The 22,725-nt window shown below is 38.7% G+C and overlaps 1 pseudogene; it reads left to right on the top strand.

Moving 5' to 3' along the window:
- Positions 1–2,415: 2,415 nt before the first annotated feature.
- LOC112620365 lies at positions 2,416–17,228 on the top strand (annotated as a pseudogene).
- The last annotated feature ends 5,497 nt before the right edge of the window (positions 17,229–22,725 follow it).

Raw genomic sequence — 22,725 nt, 5'->3', positions numbered from 1 at the left:
GCTGCAGTGAAAATAACAAATACTGGAGATGCTGAACATCTGAAAAATGAAGAGCTGTTGGTAATGGGCAATACATATGTTGGAAAGTTCCTTGTGAGCATAGGATATAGTGTTGTTGGGAAAGGTGTGACTTTTGGGGATATATTAAATATATATTTATTTAATTTGAAAAGGAATTTGAAAAAAAGCAGGGAAGTAGGGTATGGACAGGTGCCAAAAAACCCTCAGAATTACAGAGTGAAAAGAGATGATGTACTGCTCTGTGCTCACTTTTCATTCTTCTCTCTCTTGCAGCTTCATTCAGTGGACAATTTGCTGTGTTTCCCTGCTGGTCCTTTCTCACAGATTTTCAGTAACACTGTCCTTCTGACCAGCTCAGGAGGCATATAGATGCTGTCTCAGACACGTGAGGTTGAGAACTCTCAGATATGCAAATGCTCGGTGGTTTCCTCAGGCCCTGATTATTCTGCTTTCACATACACCTGCTCTGAAAATACACAATTTTTCTGGTTGGGCAGACACTGTCTGGTCTTTTAAAGCCCTCTAATCGGTCGGGCGCGGTGGCTTACACCTGTAATCCCAGCACTTTGAGAGGCTGAGGCAGGCAGATCACGAGGTCAGGAGATCAAGACCATCTTGGCTAACATGGTGAAACCCTGTCTCTGCTAAAAATACAAAAAAAAATTAGCTGGGTGTGGTGGGGGGTGCCTGTAGTCCCAGTTACTCTGGAGGCTACAGCAGGAGAATGGCATGAACCCCTGGAGGTGGAACTTGCAACAACAGAGTGAGACTCTGTCTCAAAAATAATAATAATAATAAAAATAAATAAAAATTTAAAAAGCCATCTAATCCTGTTTCAGACCGCAGATTTATTTTGTTTTACTTGCACTTTTTATGCATTAACAAACTTACATTTGTTGACAAGATGGCTTCAGGCTCTTACTATTAAACTGTAGGAAATACCAAATAAAGAAGAGGCAAACTTTTGCCTATCAAAAAACCTGTAAAACTATCATAAACACATAGGAAAACAACTACAGGGAAGCAGAAGCTGCTTAGACTGGAAGAGGCAGATGAGAGGTAAAAGAATGCTTTCTAAATGAGATCTTTTCTCTCCCCTAGATTTTTCTGAACTGATCATTTCCTATCCCAGCAGGGCAATTATTCCACCAACCAGTGGCAGTGGAGTAATGACTAGGGCAGTATTAGAACCCAGCCACTGTGGGAAGCAGATAGCAATAGGCACAAGAGTACTGCTCCCGAGAATTCCTGTCTCCTCACCACCATACACAGCGGGGTGGGCAACTAGGGAATGACTGTGTCCAGCTAGAGCTCTAGAGGTTTTCTGACTGAGACTAATCCTCAACACTCCCTCAACACGCCAAATCATGACAAGTTAAATAACAGCTGAGAGAGAATAAAAATGAAAATTATAATTGTCAAAATAAGTACCTGACAGGTGAACTGATTAGCATACAGAATAATACTAAAGAAAAAAACATAGTGAGCTGGAAGATCAGGAAAAACTCTCCTAAAAATACCAAGACGAGGTACAGAGAAGGAGAGTATACAAGTTAAGAAACGTGAATGATGGCAAAGGAAGTGTCAATATCTGTGTGATTCATGTACTGCATACAGGTACAAATAAGAGAAGAAAACTTACAGAAAAAATAATAACCCCATATTTTACAAAATCAGAGAAGGAGTAAAGATTTCACAATGAAAAGTGTCATAATTTTTTAATTGAATTTATTTTAAAAACCTAAATATTAAAGTAAAATTTGGATATATCAATGACCAAGGGAAAATTTTGAAATACTAAAGAGCATAAAGCATTATCTATAAGTCACAGGAATGAGAATAGCCTAAGACTTCTTAACAATAACACTAAATGTAAGAAGTCAATGGAAAATGTTTTCAAAGTGTTCAAACAAAAAAGGCAAACCTATTATTTTACATGTATCTGGACTTTTATTTAACTGCGAGGGTGAATGAAGATTTTTTCTTTGGTATTACAGCCCTCAGAATCTTAACACACAGACGCGCCTGCACACTCACACACACATGCAAACCACTAAAAACACTTATAGAGGAAGTGCTACAGCAAGATGAAAAATAAATGCAGAAATAGGTCACAAGATAGGGAAAGTGAGTTTGAATAAATAAAATAATAAAATTTTGTTGTTTAAACAATGAAAAACACACATGGAAAGAAGAAGTAAAATAAAATTATATTATTTAAACTCAAGAATGATAATGTGATTGTAGGGTGGGGAGGAAGTTGTTTTGAAGACATGTAAATGAATGTTGTTATTCATTACCACCAGAAATAAGAATAGAATGACCTTTAGAGCAGCATAGGAAAATCCACCGCCTTACCCTGCCGAGCGTCCTGTTGCTGCCACTGAGCAGAAGATGGCTGTCCCTCCCATGTACACTGATCTTGACAAATCTACCAGGGATGTCTTCACCAAGAGGTATAGATTAGGATTAATAAAGCTTCATTTGAAAACAAAATCTGGGAATAGACTGGTTGTTACAAGCTCAGGCTCAGCCAATCCTGAGGCCACCAAAGTGACAGGTAGTCTGGAAACCAAGAACAGATGGATCAAATATGGCCTGACATTTGCAGAGAAGTGGAACACTGACAAGACACTAGGTGCAGAGTTACCGGGGAAGATGAGCTTTTTACACGGACTAAGGCCGACCTGTGATTCAGCCTCCTCATCTAACACTGGGGGCAAAATGCTAAAATCAAGACAGGGTACAAGTGACAGTACATCAACCTGGGCTGCAACGTAGATTTTGACATCTCCAGGCCTTTCATCCAGGGTGCTCTTGTGCTGGCTGGCTGGATACCAAATACATTTTGAGATCAAAGAGTCCCAGGTGACCTAGAACAACTTTTTGCAGTTGACTTCAAGACTGATGAATTCCAGCATTACACTAATATAAATGACAGTGTTTGGTAGCTCCACTTACTGGAAGGTGAGCAAGACTTTGGAGACCGTTGTCAATCATGCGTGGACAGCATGAAACAATAACACTTGGTTTGGAACAGCAGCCAAGTAGCAGATAGATGCTGACAGCTGCTTCTCAGCTAAAGGGAACAACTCTCATGAGAGGTTTAGGATACATTCAGACCCCAAAGCAGTTATCAAACTAATTCCGTCAGTCCTGCGAGATGACAAAAACGTCAGTGCTGGTCTAAAACAAGTTTGTTCTAAGATTGGAATTTTTTTTTTTTTGAGATGGAGTCTCACTTTGTTGCCCAGGCTGGAGTGCAGTGGCACTATCTCGGTTCACTACAACCTCCACCTCCTGGGTTCAAGTGATTACTGTGCTTTAGCCTCCCAAGTAGTTGGGATTACAGGCATGCACCACCATGCCCAGTTAATTTTTGTATTTTTAGTAGAGATGGGGTTTTACCATGTTGGCCAGGCTGGTCTTGAACTCCTGACCTCAGGTGATCTGCCACCTAGGCCTCCCAAAGTGCTGAGATTACAGACATGAGCCACCACACCGGCCTAAGACTGGAATTTTAAGCATAAATCAATACTGTACAATTATTTAATTTTAAAGTATTGTGCAGCATAGCTACCTTCAAAATTTAATGTACCCTCTTATGTTGTATGTCTGGATGCAAGTATTCCTACATATCATGATAAATCTCTAGGTTAAAGATGTTTCATCTTTAAGATGCTACCTTTTCAGAGGTATAGAAGGAACCTGATTCCCAAAAGGTCCTTTCAGTTAGAAATTTGGGAGGAATTGGTGGTCCCTCTAAAGATGTCTGGGTTTTTTTTTGTTTTTGTTTTTTGTTTTTCATTTAGAAATGGCTGTAAGTGGAAGCTGATAACATGTAGGCACTTTCTAAAATTATACTGAGTAAATGAAATTGGGACTTCTTGAGAATTGAACTTTGGTTTCCTATCCTACTGAGAGACTCATTGCTTGATGGTGTGTACAAATATATCTGAGGGATACTTTTTTAGATGTATATTCATGGTCTCTTTCCACTCTACTCTATCACCTCTTTTATACCAAAAGTAGTTTGCAGGGTGTGGTAAGTTATTTCCTTTGTGCCATTTGTGGGTAGCAAGGGTGATGAAGCCAATGATTCAAGACTGATATGCTTTAGATCTGTGTCTCCACAAAATCTCATGTCGGATTGTAATCCCTAGTGTTGGAGGTGGGGCCTAGTGGGAGGTGATTGGCTAATGTGGTGAAATTCTTATGAATAGTTGAGTCCTATCCCCTTGGTACTATATAGTGAGTGACTTCTCATGAGATATGGATGTTTAAAAGTGGTAGCACCTCCCCTGCCTCTTTTTCTTGTTCCTGCTCTGGCCACATATGACATGCCTGCTTTCCCTTCACCTTCCTCCATGACTGAAAGTTTCCTGAGACCTCCCCAAAAGCAGAAGCTGCTATGCTTCCTGTACAGCCTGCAGAATCATGAGCCAATTAAATCTCTTTTCTTTATAAATTACTCAGTATCAAGTATTTCTTTATAGCAATGCAAAAATGGACTAATACAGAAAATTGGTACTGAGAAGTGGGGCATTGCTATAAAGATACCTGGAAATTTGGAAGCAGCTTTGGAATTCGATAACTGACAGAGGTTAGAAGAGTGTGGAGGGCTCAAAAGAAGACTGGAAGGTGAGGGAAAGTTCAGAACTTCCTGGAGACTTGTTAAATTGTTGTGACCAAAATGCTAATAGTGATATGGACAATGAAGTCCAGGCTGAGGAGGTCTCAGATAGAGATAAGAAATTTATTGAGAACTGGAGAAAAGGTCACTTTTATTATGCATTAGCAAAGAACCTGGCATTGTGCCTCTGCCCTAGGGATCTGTAGAACTTTGAACTTGAGAGTGAAGATTTAGGGTATTTGGCAGAAGAAATTTCTAAGAAGGAAAGTATTCAAAAATGTGATCTGGCTGCTTCTAACAGCCTAATGTAAAACTGGAACTTATATTTAAAAGGGAAGCAGAACATGAAAGTTTGGAAAATTTGCAGCCTGGCCACGTGGTAGAAAAGAAAAGCCTATTTTCAGGGGAAGAATTCAAGCAGGCTGCAGACATTTGCATAAGTATAAAGGAGTCAAGTGCTGATAGCCAAGACAATGGGCAAAAAGCCTCCAAGACATTTCAGAGACCTTCTTGACAGCCCCTCCCATCACAGGCCAAAGGCCTAGAAGGACTAAATGGTTTTGTGGTCTAGGGTCCAGATCCTGCCACCCTGTGCAGCCTTGGGACATTGCTCTCTGCATCCCAGCCACTCCAGCTTCAGCTATGGCTCAAAGGGCCCCAGATATTGCTTAGGTCACTGCTTCAGAGGGTGCAAGCCATGAGACTATGCAGCTTCCACATGGTGTTAAGCCTATGGGTACATTCTTCCAGAGTGCAAGAGTTGAGTCATGGGTGCCTCCACCTAGATTTCAGAGGATCTTTGGAAAATCTTGGTGTTCAGGCAGAAGCCTGCTGTAGGGATGGAGCCCTCATGGAGAGATTTTACTAGGGAAATGTGGAGGAGAAATGTGGGGTTGGTGCCCCCACATAAGGTCACCACTGGGGCACTGCCTAGTGGAACTGTGAGAAGAGGGCCACCATCCTCAAGACTCTAGAATGGTAGATCCACGACAGCACACACCATGCTCCAGGAAAAGCTGCAGGCACTTAATGCCAGTCCATAGAGAAGCTGTGAGGGCTTAACACTGCAAAGCCACAGAGGTAGAGCTGTCCAAGGCTTTGGGAGCACACTCCTTGCACCAGCCTGCCCTGGAGGTCAGACATGGAGTCAAAATAGATTGTTTTAGAGCTTTAACATTTAATGACTTCCCTGCTGGCTATAGCCTCTTTCATTTGGCTAATTTATCCCTCTTGGAATGGGAGTATTTACCCAAAGCCTATACCTCCCATTGTATCTTGAAAGTAACTAACTTGTTTTTTTACCTTACAGTCTCATAGGTGGAAGGGACTAGCCTTGTCTGAGATGAGAATTTGGACTTTGTACTTTTAAGTTAATGTGGTAATGAGTTATGATTTTGGGGGTCTGTTGGGAAGGTATGATTGTATTTTACAATGTGAGAAGGACATGAGATTTTGGAGGGACCAGAGGTGGAATTATACAGTTTTGATCTGTGTCTCCACCAAATCTCATGTTGAAATGTAATCCTCAATGCTGGAGGTGGGGCCTGGTGGGAGGCAGTTGGATCATGGCAATGGTTTCTAATGGCTTAGTGGTTTAGCACCATCCTCCTAGTGTTGTTCTCATGATTGAGTTCTCAGGATCTCTGGTTGTTTAAAAGTGTGTAGTACCTCTCCCATCTCTCTCTTCCTTCTGCTCTGACCATCTGAAACATCTCATTCCCCCTTTGCCGTCCATTATAATTGAAAGCCTCTTGAGGCTTCCCCAGAAGCAGAAGCCATTATGCTTCCTGAAGAACTGTGAGCCAATGAAACCTCTTTTATTTATTAATTAGCCAGTCTTAGGTATTTCTTTATACCAATGTGCAAATGAACTATTACAAAGACTTAATTTCCTCTCAAGTTGTAGTTTTATTGTCCTTGCATCAGAGAATGAAATAGCTTCCAAAAACACTGAATGCAAGCCTGGAAGAGTCTCTGTGGCTGTAATCACACTTATAATCTAAAGTGGACTTCTGCTATATTCTTACCAACTTATTTTCTTAACAGTTTAATGAGTATGGTTTAGAGTCTTCCATTTTGTGTGGAATTAGATTCTCCCCTTCAAATGCTATAATTAACTTCACTTAAATAAAATTTAAATAAAATTTTAAAAATTCAAACTCTATAATAAAAACTGGTAGGCATAAGTAGACATTTTTAAATAGGTAAACAGAAATGACCAAATAAAACAGCAGAAATTAGGTCCCATTAGCCTAGTAATTACAATACCGTAAATGAGTTAAACTTAACATTAACAAAGCAGAGACTCTTAGATTGTATTTTTAGAAATCCAACAATACATTGAGAAACATATCTATAACAACACTAAACAAACAAATAATATCAATTTAGTTTAATATAATTCAATTGAGATAATACTATTTGGGGTACTACTTCTAACTGAAGCTATTTTTGTCTCTCATTTTACCATTAAAATGAATGCCGTGGTAATAAAATTCTCTTTCTCCTAAAAATTTAAGCAGGTTCCATGGTTTTTCTGCTCACTCTTAGGTAATAGGTAAGGTAAATATTTAACTCTCAATTGGATAATTAGGACATTAAGTTCAAGGCATTAACTAAAATTTGAAACTTCCTCTTCTCTCAGCCTAAGTTTATTTTATGCTAAAAAACCTACAGTAAAAACAGAGTAAAAATGTGCTTAATTTCAGCTCTTTTCTCCATTTTGCCCCTCCAGCTGGCATCAACAACTTTTGGCATAGGAAGGCAGGATTAGAAAAGCTCAGGCTTCTGATGACATAGGCATATAGGTATTTAAAACTGTTGTCTTTCCTTTTTTTGGAGGCTCTAATTGGTAGAAAGCTCTCTCCCAGGCCCAGCATCAAAACACCTAATCTGTCCTTTCTTTCCCTTTAGATTTCTCAGAAAGGAGTTAGATCAGAGTCCACTGTGCTCTCTGAATACAAGAAACACATTTCAAAGTTGTCTGATACTCTAAAGAGTATCAGAGCCAAGGCAAGTTCCGGAAGTATCACCCCAAACCAGTCCTCTTGTAGTGGAGATAAGAGACAGAAATCCAGTACAAAAACTCTGCCCAAGGAAGTGCATTTAACAATCTCTTTTCTCTCTCTCTGAACGCTTTTATATTCCTTGAGCAGATGAGGAGTTTAGGAGTCACGGAACACCTCAGAATATAATTTAAAAGTCACATATGGATATTTGCGATCTTATTGTGAAAATTAACAGCTATTGAATCACGATATCTAATCAAAACTTTTATTTTAACCACTTGTTATACATTTAAAACACTCAAAAAAGTTGAATAAAAAAATACAAGGAACCAATATTCAAAGTAAATATTAGGGTCCAAAAAACATCGTATATCATGCTTATATACTCATGTAACAATATAGTCTCCAAATATATAGTAACAAGTCAGAACCACAGGAGAAGAAAATTTAAATCAACAATTGTAGTTGAATATTTTAATGTAACCCTTCTGAAACTAACAGATAAAATAAAACTAAACAAAAGGATAGATGTGAGTAATACATTCAAATATAGATAAATTTACATGGAACCAAAAATTCACTTTGTTTAGGAGTACAGATGGAGCATTCAAATGAGTCAATTATAAATTCAATAAAAAACTAACATTATAAGTTTTTAAACTACAATGCAATAAATTCAAAATTGATTAAAGAAGATAGTAAAAATAGTCTCATATCTGCAAAAGGAAAAAAATTACTCAAAATTATACTTTAATTAAAGAGGAAATAATAAAGAATGTTAAAAAAAAAACCAAGAAAATGATAGTAAAAGTGTAATGTGAAAAAATATAGAATACAGCTAGAGCAAAACTGAGAGGAGATTTTATTGAACTAATTAACAATTATTTATTGAATTAAAAAAAAAAGAAAAATTAAAGTCAAGGGACCTACCATTGAACTCAAAAAGCTTGTAAATGGAACTACAGAATTCTTCCCTCCAAATGGGGGGAATAGTAAAGAAATAATAAAAAATAGTAGAATAATAAAAAAGAACTCAAAAGGAGAACCAGCAAAACCAGTAGCTGTTTCCATAAAAAGACTAATGAAATTAACAAACATCTAGCAAGACTGATGAAGAGAAAAGAAAAAGAAAAAATGCAGTTTTGATTAGATATCGTGATTCAATAGCTGTTAATTTTCACAATAAGATGGCAAACATCCATACGTGACTTTTAAATTATATTCTGAGATGTTCCGTGACTCCTAAATTCCTCATCTGCTTAAGTTCTCAGATCTAAGTCTTCCGACTATGGGAGAAACAATAACATATATTGGCATAGTCTGTGTCTTGAAACATAATAATAACTTCCCATGTAAACCTAGAAAGGAGAAATCTGAGTAAAAGCAAAACAAATCCACAACATCACAGTGGCCCAGCAGTCTTATCAACAGTACCTGGAGGCCTTTTTCGTTGCAGAAAGACAGGAAAAAGAAATAAAAAAAAATACAAAGAGTAAGCAAGAAGTAAAAGAACAAGTATTATTCACAAATAATATGAATGCAAATGTAGCAAATCCAAAAGAATATATAGATAAATTGTTGGAATTCACACAAGAGTTTAGAAAGATTGCTGAATAAAAATAATTAGTATATAAAAATGAGTAAATGTCTTTATCACATCAACAAAAATGAAACGCACTATATATATATATTATTTTTGATAGCATACCTAAGAATAAGGAAGAGACATTTTAGACTTCTACAAAGGTAATTATAAAAGCATTAGAAAAAATTAAAGAAGACCTAGAAAATAGAGAAACATATTTAGCAGTTAAAGGTTTTAATATGATAATAGCAGTTAAATGTTTAATATGATAACCTCAATTTTTTCCCAATTGCTCTATTAATTTAATGAAATCTCAATCTTAATCCTAAAACTATTTTATTTTTGTTTATCTTTTATGGAATTTAACAGTTGATTTTAAAATTGGTATGCATATACAAATGCAAAGGGCAAAGAATAGCAAGATAGTTTTGAAAAAAAAGAGAAAGACAAAATATTTCAGATTCAAATATATTTTGAAGCTATAAAAGGGTGATACAGTCACAATGATAAATGAATCAATGTAATCATATAGGTAATTCAGAAACTGATCCATATATATGCATACACTTCGGTTATAATAAACATAGTACAGGAGGAGGCAGAGGAAGATGAACAAATAGAAACCTTCACCAATCATCCCTCCTGCAAATTTCAACAACTACACAACGAACAAAAAATCAGGTGAGCAATCACTGTACCTGATTTTAGCTTTATATTACTGAAAGAGGCACTGAAGAGAGTAGGAAAGACAGTTTTGAATTGCCTACATCACCTCTCCCCGATTCCTTGGCAGCAGCTGGGTGGCACATAGAGAGAATCCGTGCAGTTGGGAGAGGGAAAGCACAGTGACTGGGGAACTTGGCATTAAACTCAGTGTGGCCCTGTCGTAACACTGACAGAAAAACCACGCTGGGTTCAGCCAGTGCCCACCCATGGAGGGAATATTTAGACTAGCCCTAGCCAGAGGGGAATAGCTCATCCCAGTGGTCAGAACCTGAGTTTCTCAGCAAACCTTGTCACTCTGGGTTAAAGTACTCTGGGATTCTAGATAAGCCTGAAACGCAGTCTAGGACACAAGGACTGCAATTCCTAGGCAAGTCCTGGTGCTGGGTTGGGCTTAGAGCCAGTGAACTAGGGTAGCATGTGACCCAGAGAGACACCAGCCCAGTGGGCTAAGGGAGTGCTTGCATCACCCCTTTCAAAACCCCAGGCAGTGCAGCTTGTAGCAAAGAAATGGACTCCTTTCTTCTGCTTGAGAGGAGAGCGAAGAGTAAAGAGGACTTTCTCTTGCAGCTCAGCCACGGTAGGGTAGGGCATTGGGCAGAGTTGTAAGTCCCCCATTCCAAGCCCTAACTCTCAGATGACATTTCTAGACACATCATGGCCCAGAAGGGAATCTGCTGCCTTGAAGAGAAGGACCCAGTTCAGGCAAGATTCATCACGTGCTGAATAAAGAATCCTTGGGCCCTCAATAACCAGCAGCAATACCCAGACAGTACACTATGGGCTTTTGGTGAGACTATGAGACATCCGGGCTTCAAGCGAGACCCAGTACACTCCCTGTTGTGGAGGCCATGGTGAAAGACTCCTTCTGCTTGAGAAAAGCAAAGAGAAAAGTAAAGGGGACTTTGTCTTGCACCTTAGGTACCAGCTCGTCTACAGTTGGGTAGATCACCAAGTGGGCTCCTGGGGACCCTAAGTCCAGGCCTGGGCTCTTAAACAGCATTTCTGAACCTGCCCTGGGCCAGAGGGAAGCCCACTGCCATGGAGGGTGAGTCCCAGGACTGGAAGCTTTCACCACGTGCTAAGCATGCTAAGTGAAGATCCCTTGGGCCTTGAGTGAATATTGGCAGTGGCCTGACAGAATTACCCATGGGCTCGTGGTGGCAGCCACTGAGAAAGGCACCTCTGCCTATGGAAAGGGCGGGGAAGAACAGAAAGGACTTTGTCTCGTGGACCAAGGAACAGCTTAGCTTCAATAGAATACCAGCTACATTTCTAAGGTTTTTGACTCCAGTCCCTGGCTGTCAGACAGCATCTCTGGACCTGACCAGGGCAAGAAAGGCACAAACCTGGCTGGCTTCCCAACTTGCTAACTGTAGAGCCCTAGGGTCTTAAGTGAGCATAAACAGTAGCCAGGTAGTGGTTACGGTGGACCCTGAGTGAGACCTAATGCTGGACTGGCTTCAGATCTGACCCAGCACAGTCAGTGGTGGTGGCCTTAGGGGTGCTTGCATCATGCCACCCCCAGCTCCAGGCTGCACAGCACAGAGAGAGAGACTCCATTTATTTGGGAGAACATAAGGGAAAAGAATAAGAGTGTCTGCCTGATAATCCAAGAAAGTCTTCTGGAACTTATCCCAGACCACTAAGGCAGTACCTCTATGAGTCTGCAGGAACCAAAGCACTATTGGGGTTGGGTCCCAAGTTCCTTTGAATATACCTGGAAAACCTTCCCAAGAAAGACAGGCACAAACAAGGCCAGACTGCAAAGAACCACAGCAAATACTTAACTCTTAAATGCCTAGACACTAAGGAACATCCATGAGTATCAAAACCATCTCGGAGGCCGGGCGCGGTGGCTCAAGCCTGTAATCCCAGCACTTTGGGAGGCCGAGACGGGCGGATCACGAGGTCAGGAGTTCGAGACCATCCTGGCTAACACGGTGAAACCCCGTCTCTACTAAAAAATACAAAAAACTAGCCGGGCGAGGTGGTGGGCGCCTGTAGTCCCAGCTACTCGGGAGGCTGAGGCAGGAGAATGGCGTAAAAACCCGGGAGGCGGAGCTTGCAGTGAGCTGAGATCCGGCCACTGCACTCCAGCCTGGGCGACACAGCGAGACTCCGTCTCAAAAAAAAAAAAAAAAAAAAAAAAAAAACCATCTCGGAAAACATGATCACCAAATGAACTGAATAAGGCACCTGGGACCAATACTGGAGAAGCAGAGATATGTTACCTTTCAGACAGATCATGCAAAATAGCAATTTTGACAAAATGCAAAGAAATTCAAGATAACAAAGAGAGAATTCAGAATTCTATCAGGTAAACTTAACATAGGGATCGAAATAATAAAAGAAAATCAAGCAGAAATTCTGGTGTTGAAAAATGCAATCAACATGTGGAAGAATACATCAGCATCTTTTAATAACAGACTAGATCAAACAGAGGAAAGAATGAGTGAGCTTTACAGGCAACTAATGCTAAAATGGACAAATTGGATCACATCAAATTAAAAAGCTTCTGCACAGGAAAGGAAACAATTAACAAAGTGAAGAGATCACCCACAGAATGGGAGAAAATATTTGCAAACTCCCATTCTGACAAGGTATTAATAACCAGAATATATAAGAAGATCAGACAACTCTATAGAAAATAATCTAATAATCTAATCAAAAATAGGCAAGAGATCTGAATAGATATTTCTCAAAAGAAGACATACAAATGGCAAACAGGCATATGATCATCAGAGACATGCAGATCAAAACTACAATGAGTTATCATCTCACCCCAGTTAAAATGGCGTATACCCAAAAGACAGGCAATAACAAATGCTGGTGAAGATGTGGAGAAAAGGGAACCCTCGCACACTGCTGGTGGAATGTGAATTAGTATAAGCAGTATGGAGAACACTTTGGAGGCTCATCAGAAAACTAAACATAGAGCTACCATATGATCCAGCAATCCCACTGCTGGGTATGTATCACCCTCAAAAGGAAATTAGTTTATTAAAGAGCTATCCACATTCCTATGTTTGTTGCAGCACTGTTCACAATAGCCAAGATTTGGAAGCAACCTAAGTGTTCATCACAGACGAGTCGATGAAGAAAATGTGATACACATACATAACGGAGTAGTATTCAGCCACAAAAATGAATGAGACCCTGTCATTTGCAACAACACGGATGGAACTGGACATCATTATGTTAAGTGAAATCAGCCAGGCACAGAAAGACAAACACATGTTTTCACTTATTTGTGGAAGCTAAAAATCAAAACAATTGAACTCATGAAGATAGAGTAGAAAGATGGTTAGCAGAGGCTAGGAAGGATAGTACAGGTATGAGGAGGAACTAGGGATGGTTAATGGGTACAAAAAATAGTTCGAAGAATAAATAAGACCTAGTACTTGATAGCACAACATGGTGACTATAGTCAATAATAATTTAATTGTATATTTTTAAATAACTAAAATAGTATTATTGGGTTGTTTGTAACAGAAAGGATAAATGCTTAAAGTGATGGATCCCCTATTTACCATGATGTGGTTATTACACATTGCATGTCTACATTAAAGTATCTCAGGCATCTCATAAAAATATACACTTACTATGTACCCACGACAAATAAAAATTAAAAGTTAAAAAATAAATGTAGTACAGAGAACAGAAGAACTTTCTATAATTGATCCTGGGATAATTAAATATCAAGATAGAGTGAAATAAATTTTAATCTCTTCATTACTACATATGCAAGCAACACAAAATAATTTCAAGTGAACCATAAAACTAAATGAGAAAAGAGAAACAGGGTTTTAAAAGATAACTTAGTACTATATCTTTATAAGTTAGAGTAGAGAAAATTTCTTAAACAAAACAGCAAAGATAAAAGAAAAGATTGGTAAGTTTGACTACACTGAAATTAAGAACTTCTCTTTATCCAGAGACACAAGGAAGAAAGTGCAAAGCAGGGCCTCAGGGTGAGAGAAAATATTTACATTACAGAAACCCAACAAAGGGTTTGTATCCAAAATTACAAGTCATAGAGAACTACAGATTTATAAAGAAAAGACAAACAACTCAATAGAAAAATCACCACAAGACTTGAGCACTTTACAAAAAAAGAAAATCCAAAGACAAAAAACCTGTAAAAATATGGTCAACCTCATTAATAATAAGAGAAAAACAAAATAAAATCATGAGCTGCTACTACACACCGATAGCAATGGCTAAATTTAAGTGGAGCAATGAGAACTAGGCTGAATGTAAATTGGTTCAATCACTTTGCAAAACTTTTTGGCACCATCTACTAAAGCTGACATGCATGTATACTACCCTGTGACCCAACATTCAATTTCTGTATAAGTGTGTGCTTATATATACCAAAATGTTCACAATATCCAGAGTATCAGTGTAATAATGCAAAAACTTGATACTACTCAACTGGTCATAAACAGTACAATGGACAAATAAAAGTAATGCATTCATACAATAGATTGAATTTAATAAAAAGTTAGAACACAGCAATAAAAATAAACTAGAATAAATGCATGAATAAATCTCGCAAACATCATGTTGAATGAAACAAGCAAAATACAGAAGAATATGAATAATTTGATTAAATGACTATCTAGCTCAGAAACAGGCAAAACTAATCAATATTGATTAGGAATGGGTAGAGCAAAGTGAAGTGATTACCATAAAAGCTAACACCCGGGAAGTAGGGAGTTGTGATGAGGAAGAGGCAGGCAAGGACTTCTAGAATCCTTGTAATATCCTATTTTATGGTCTGGGTGGTGATTATATGGGTGATTGCTTTATGATAATTAAGCTAAATGCTTTTGTTATACATACTATGCTATACATATATATTATATTTGGAAAAAAGCCTTAAAAAAGAATAGACTGGTAGTGAGAGATTGGAATAGGGCCATGACAATAAAAAGAGAAATGAAAGGAATCAAGAATAATTTTATCAAACAGCAATGGTACAGTTGGAAATGATAATAGAAAATAATCAAACATAATTTTCAGGTTCCTAGTTTAAGCATCTGAGTGAATGGTGATGGGGACACCTGAGGGGGTACATATAGTTAAAAAAAAAAGTGGAGAGGTGTGTTGACTCACATCTATAATCCAAGCACTTTGGGAGGCCAAGGTGGGCAGATCACTAGGTCAGGAGATCGAGACCATCCTGGCCAACGTGGTGAAACCCCATCTCTACTAAGAATACAAAAATAAGCTGGGTCTGGTGGTGTATGACTATAATCCCAGCTACTCGGGAGGCTGAGGCAGGAGAATTGCTTGAACCCAGGAGGCAGAGGTTGCAGTGAGACGAGATCGTGCCACTGCACTCCAGCCTGGGTAACAGAGCAAGACTCTGTGTTGGGAGAAAAAAAAAAAAAAAAGATTGCTTCAATTGTGGATATGTCCATCTGGAGGTGCGATTAAACACATGAATGATAATGTTCAGGGAATGTTGACTATTTTGGTCTAGACTCTAGAGTAAGAAGAGAAATCTATTTAATGAAGTGAAAATCAAATGCTCTGGAAAACATCTGATCTCAAAAGAATCCTATCACTGCACAGAGGTGTCAAGTGCCTCCACGTTGTGTGTAATAAAACTAAATCTAATTTCACTTATGTAGATGTTCAAGGTTTTGTTTTTTAACCATTCTGTGCCCATTTTATGTGGGCTTGAGGTCAGATGTATTTTCTCCACCATTTGGACTCCCAAGGGACGTTTGACCCTAAGGCAGAACTTAGCTACTTTCAAGTCTTTTCAAGAGCTTTGCAGTCAGTAAAACACAAAGCTGCAGTGCCTTTGCACTTGGGCTCTACGTGTGCATTCTGCTTTTTTGTCACATCTGTGTGTGTCCTTCATATTGTATTTTAGCTCATTAATAGAACATTATGGCCAGCTGTCTGAATCAAAAAGGGCAATATAAAGGGAGAGGAAAATAAGAGGGAGGTGAAGTGGGGAAGAGAGAGAATTTTATTCTATTTGCATTTTATTCTATTGAGTGTTAAGCTTTCAGATGTTGTTAGGATCATAAAGATGGGATGACTCATTCTAAGATGAAGTACAAGTGAGGTTATATCTCTACCCTATCCGGCTATGCGATGTCTATGACTTTCTTTTGTCTCTCCATTCATGTGGAAACTTTTCTTCGACAAACATTTGTATCATGTGACTACCTTGTTTAATAAGGTACTTATTTCATGTTTGGTTTTCACATAGAAATTTGTGTATACAACTTTATCATATCTTTGGTTTTCACATAGAAATTTGTGTATACAACTTTATCATATCTATCACTCTTCACAAAATCTTGTATACTTTCTGTTTTTAGGGATCCTATCTCATTTCTCTTTATATTGCCAACAGTAGCTATCAGAATCCCCGAAAGTTGTCACCCATGTTCACAAAGCTGCTCCCTAGGACCAACCCTGCCCTTGTGGGTATCCTCATGGCACCGCTGGTGGGCAGTGGTGTAGAATTTTTCAAGAAAATTCAGAAAAATATGTTAGCTATATAACACAAATGTGTATTGGAATCCAAGGCTAAAATTTTGCTCCCCATGTTTCATGATAAATTAAGTCCGATAAGCAGTTCAGAGGTTCTGCAGTAAGATTAAACAATGAGATCCTCCAATAGCAAAATTATAACAATGTTGAGATGCCACAAATTTTATTACAAACTTTTCTTTCCCCTTTTTAATATCCCTAGGAAGAAATTGAAGTTCAAAGATTAAATCCTTTTGTAGGAAAATTTCCAGACACAGTAAAATCCAAATCAACTAAAACCTTAAATCAAATCGTCTTTAAGAATTTAAAGTAACCTCTGACCCTAATTTATTATATTCTGCTTAATCTCAACTAAGTGTAAGTTCTGGATGAAGCTAAGTTTGTTTTAGCAATTGCTGTCTGTACTGTCTCACAGCTGAATTGAGTCATTTCTTTCAGAACCTTGGAGATTGTGTTGGTTCAATGCCAAGACTCTCATGAGCCACAGTTTTAACAAGTTCAAAGGATTAATAGGGGATAAAAGATTATCACAGCACAGGTCCTATAGCCACTGAATTCTAGAAAGCCAATCCCCAACCCTAGAGCAATTATACTAAGCAGGCTTACACTCTTAGAACCCTTATTTAATGTCTCTACAGGCCCTGATGGAGATTCATTCACATATGAAGAAAGAAAAGTAGATGAAGAAATTCATTGTTTAGCTTCAGCAGAATGCCAGTCAGTTGATGCCAGTTGATGCCAGTCGACTCAGAGCCTTTGAACTTAAACTCAATTGTGAGGAAGCTCGCAGCACAAGGTTAATGTTGACACTAAAAGCATTTACTATTTTAAGGATGAGTGGGAACCATTCATTTTGTGCCCTTTTTTTTAAGAACAGAAAGCATTTTAAGAATAAGTTTCATTTCAAAGGTAGTAGTACACTCATAAATTCTTACTGAAATCAATAATTACACAGGAAAATACAAATACTTATAGCCTGTCACAGGCTGATCACAAGACTTTATAATAAAGTAGACTATTCTTAGCTTTAATATCCTATATAAGCAAGTATCATGTATGAGGTAGCAGCATTCCTTCTTCTGCTTTCTGAGGATGCCCTGCTTTGTAATTGAGTAATTTCTTTTTTCCCCCAATTTTTATTTGAAGCCCAGGGGTACATGTGTAGGATGTGCAAGTTTGTTACATAGGTAAACATGTGTCGTGGGAATTTGTTGTACAGATGATTTCATCACCCAGGTATTAAGCCTAGTTTTCATTAGTTATTTTTCCTGATGCTATCTGTCTTCCCACCTCCCCCACCCTCCAACAGGCCCCAGTGTGTTCTGTTTCCCTCTATGTGACCATGTGTTCTCATCATTCAGCTCTCACCTATAAGCAAGAACATGCAATTCCTGGTTTGCTGTTCTTGCATTAGTTTGTTGAGAATCATGGCTTCCAGCTCCATCTGTGTCCCTGCAAAGGAGATAATCTCATTCCTTTCTATGGCTGCATAGTATTCCATGGTGTATATGTACCACATTTTCCTTATCCAGTCTATCATTGATGGGTATTTAGGTTGATTCCATGTCTTCGCTATTGTGAATAGTGCTGCAATGAACATATGCATTCAAGTATTTTTATAATCAATTGATTTATGTTCCTTGGGGTATATACCCAGTAATAGGATTGCTGGATCAAATGGTATTTCTGCCTCTAGGTCTTGGAGGAATCACCACACTGTCTTCCACAGTGATTGAACTAATATGTATTCTCACCAGCAGGGTATAAGCTTTCCTTTTCCTCCACAACCTTGCCAGTATCTGTTGTTTTTTGACTTTTTGATAGTAACCTTCTGACTGGTGTGAGATGGTATCTTATAGTAGTTTTGATTTGCATTTCTCCAATGATTAGTAGTGTTGACCTTTTTCTCATATGTTTGTTGGTCGCATATATGTCTTCTTTTGACAAGTGTCTGTCCATGTCCTTTGCCCACTTTTTAATGAGGTTTTTAAAAAATTTTTTTTCTTGTAAATTTGTTTAAGTATCTTGTAGACGTTAGATATCAGACCTTTGTCAGATGGATAGATTGCAAATATTTTCTCCCATTCTGTAGGTTGTCTGGTCACTCTGATGATAGTTTCTTTTTGCTGTGCAGAAGCTCATTAGTTTCATTGGATCCCAGTTGTCAATTTTTGCTTTTGTTGCAATTGCTTTTGGTGTCTTTGTCATGAAATCTTTGCGCGTGCCTATGTCCTGAAAGGTATTGTCTAGATTTTCTTCTAAGGTTTTTATAGTTTGAGGTTTTACATTTAAGTTCTTAATCCATCTTGAATTAATTTTTGTATATGGTGTAAGGAGGGGTCCAGTTTCAATTTTCTGCATACGGCTAGCCAGTTCTCCCAGCACCATTTATTAAATAGCGAATCCTTTCCCCATTGCTTGTTTTGGTCAGATTTGTCAAAGATCAGATGGTTTTAGGGGTGTGGTCTTATTTCTGAGCTCTCTAGTCTGTTCCATTGGTCTATGTGTCTGTTCTTATACCAGTACCGTGCTTTTTTGGTCACTGTTGTCTTGTAGTATAATTTGAAGTCAAGCAGTGTGATATCTCCAGGTTTGTTCTTGTTGTTAAGGATTGTCCTGGCTATTTGGGCTCTTTTTTTGCTTCCATAGACATTTTAAAATAGTTTTTCTTTTTTCCTAATTCTGTGAAGAATGTCAATGGTAATTTAATGGGCATAGCATTGAATCTATAAATTGTTTTTTCATGATATCAGTTCTTCCTATCCATGAGGATGGAATGTTTTTCCATTTCTTTGTGTCATCTCTGCTATCCTTGAGTAGTGGTTTGCAGTTCTCCTTGAAGAGGGACTTCACTTCTCTTGTTAGCTGTATTCCTAGGTATTTTATTCTTTTTGTGGCAATTGTGAGTAGGAGCTCATTTATGATTGGCTCTCTGCTTGTCTATTGTTGGTGTATAGAAATTCTCATGATTTTTGCACTTTGATTATGTATCCTGAGACTTTGCTGAAGTTGCTTATCAGCTTAAGAAGCTTTTGAGCTGAGATGATGGATTATCTAGATATAGGATCATGTCATCTGCTAACAAAGATAGTGTGACTTCCTCTCTTCCTATTTGAATACCCTTTAGTTCTTTCTCTTGCCTGATTGCCCTGGCCAGAACTTCCAATTCTATGCTGAATAGGAGTGGTGAGAGAGGCCATCCTTGTCTTGGGGATTTTCAAGGGGAATGCTTCCAGCTTTTGCTCATTCAGTATGATATTGGCTTGGCTGTGGGTTTCTCATGCCCCAGGATGCAAGGTTCAACATATGCAAATCAATAAATGTGATTCATCCCATAAACAGAACTAAAAACAAAAGCCACATGATTATCTCAATAAATGCAGAAAAGGCCTTCAATAAAATTCAACATCTCTTCATGTTAAAAACTCTCGATAAACTAGGTATTGAAGGAACCTACATTAAAATAGCATTTTGTGTCTTTCTTTTCCATTTAATCTATTCAAAGCCTCTTCGTTTTCACTTCCTCTTCGAGTGAAGTGCTTCTGACACCTCAACTCTGAGTTCAGTGAGAGACCTCTTATGTGACACAGCATCTACCGTCTCAAGTGAGCAGACCAGCCTCTGCTTGATATGGAATTGTACTGGCCTAAGAAGACTGCCTTCTAGGGAAGATTTTCACCTTGCACTTACATTTAGTTCAGTTAGAAAGTATATCTGGCCACATAATATGTGTTTGCTCATGCCTGTAGCCCCAGCACTTTGGGAGGTGGAGGTGGGTAGATTGTTTGAGCCTAGGAGTTCAGGACCAGTCTGGGCAGCATAGCCCCATCTCTATATGAAAGAATTAAAAAATTAAGCCACCTACAATAACTAAGCAATCATGTCAGTAATTGTTTAAATGTTTTACACCCTTGAGCCTAGAGAACATCACATGAATTCAAGAGTGATCTATCCAGTTTGCTGCTTGGACTTGAAAGCAGGGTGAGATTTGGGGTGACTGAGATATAAGAAGCTTTTCTAGGCTTCATTCTAGCAATTTAAAACTAGATTCTTACTGGTGTTTTGTAGCATACAAGGAATCTTAGAGCCAAAAATATTATTCCAGTCACCAGTGCCTAAAAATGCTTTAAAGATTTCTATTTTTGCCCCTCACCCCCTCAAAACAAAACAAAACAAAAGACTATCTGCTTCACCTATGACTACCTAGAAAATGTGACTCTGCCTACTGTGGGCCTCTGTTGAACCATCTTGTAGCCCCCAAAGTTCTGTTACCAGGCAGCACCTGTGTCCTTCCAAGCACTTACTGCCCATGTGTAAGTCCTTGCCTTGTCTGTCCCTGCTTACAAGGGCTTCGCAGCAATCTTGAAGGCCCTCACGAGGTTTTTGTGCCTTTTGCTTATTGACATTCATGGGTACAGTCCCACCTCTATAGAAGCAGTCACCGGCCTATGAACAAAGCCACCACAAGTTGTGTCACAAAACCATATGCCCTAAGACTGCAAGCATCTTGCCCAGGTTCAGTAGTTAAGTATAAAAGGCGGCTCAGAATAGTCCTCTGCAATCTGGAAAATGCCCTTCTCTCTTACAAAACAAATCCCAAGGCTGAGAATGACAGGATCTGTTGCCACCAAAAGCCTCTCCTTGTAAATATATAGTTCTCATACATATGATCTTTTGTTTTTAGTTCTTTAACATCTAAACCCATGCCACAATTATTTGTGTCTCTGAAAATTTGCTCTGGAACTTTAGACTCCCCCACTCCCTCCCGACTTAAATCTCCATACGGAGAAAGGCATATGCTTGTTCATAAATCCTTCTACCAGCAGAGTTGCATCCAGGGGGAAGAGCATGGAGCTAAGTTTAGCATGGAGCCTGGCGCGGTGGCTCATGCCTGTAATCCCAGCACTTTGGGAGGCCGAGTGGGTGAATCACGAGGTCAGGAGATCGAGACCATCCTGGCCAACATGGTGAAACCCAGTCTCTACTAAGAATACAAAAATTAGCCGGGCATGGTGGCATGTGCCTGTAGTCCCAGCTACTTGGGAGGCAGAGGCACAAGAATCACTTGAACCCGGGATGCAGAGGTTGCAGTGAGCCGAGATCGTGCCACTGCACTCCAGCCTGGGCAACAAAGTGAGACTCCTTCTCAAAAAATAATAGTAATAATAATAATAAGTTTAGCATGACTCAATTATTCTTCCCAAATTTAGCAATCACATAAGGCATGTCACTTCTTCCACGGTGGAGTGAGTTAAGGAGCAGAAGGAGGAACGGGAGTAGGAGTTGCATGCACATGGAAGAAAACAAGTGTCCCCCCAACACAACCATTCATTAATTTATTCATGCAAATGAAAAGTTATTCTGTTCAATTAGATTTGCCATATTTAGCAAATTAAAATATGGAACTCCTAGTTACATTTGTATCTCAGATAAACAGTGAGTACTTTTTAAATGTAATTATATCCTGATATGGCTCTGTGTCCCCACCCAAATCTCATCTTGAACTGTACTCCTATAATTCCCGTGTGTTGTGGGAGGGACCCAGTGAGAGATAATTGAATCATGGGAACCGTTTTCTCCATACTATTTTTCTGGTAGTGAATAAGTCTCACGAGATCTGATGGTTTGATAAGGGGAAACCCATTTCACTTGGCTCTCATTCTCTCTCTTTGCCTGCTGCCATTCGTGTAACTTGCTCCTCCTTGCCTTCTACCATGATTGTGAGGCCTCCCCAGCCATGTGGAGCTGTAAATCCAATAAACCTCTTTATTTTGTAAATTGCCCAGTCTTGGTTTGTCTTTATCAGCAGCATGAAAACGAACTCATACATATCCCAAGTATTGTATGGGACATAATTATAGTAAAAATTATTTATTTTTTATTTGAAATACAAATTTAAATGAGAACCTTGTATTTTACCTGGCAGTCCTCTACTGAGTGAAAGGCACTGTGCCAAGGTGCTAGAATAATGTGAATATGACGTAGTCCCTGTCTTCAGAGACAGAGGTAGAAAAATGTAACACTTTTGGCTACAGATGAACAACTAAATTCAAAATACTCTTTTCTGAGCATATCTTTCCAACCACAGGAAACAACAGTTCAGAGTCATCAACAACATCTTCACCTTTGAGCACGAAGTGAATTTGAGGTTTATTCATGTTTCGAATTAGTCTGAATTGACACACTGAATCTTGAAGCTATCCATATCCCACTGAACCTTCCTTTTGTTGATG

Source organism: Theropithecus gelada, chromosome 1, assembly GCF_003255815.1.
Source record: "Theropithecus gelada isolate Dixy chromosome 1, Tgel_1.0, whole genome shotgun sequence".
Lineage (NCBI taxonomy): Eukaryota > Metazoa > Chordata > Mammalia > Primates > Cercopithecidae > Theropithecus > Theropithecus gelada.
This window is presented reverse-complemented; position numbering and strand designations above follow the sequence as displayed.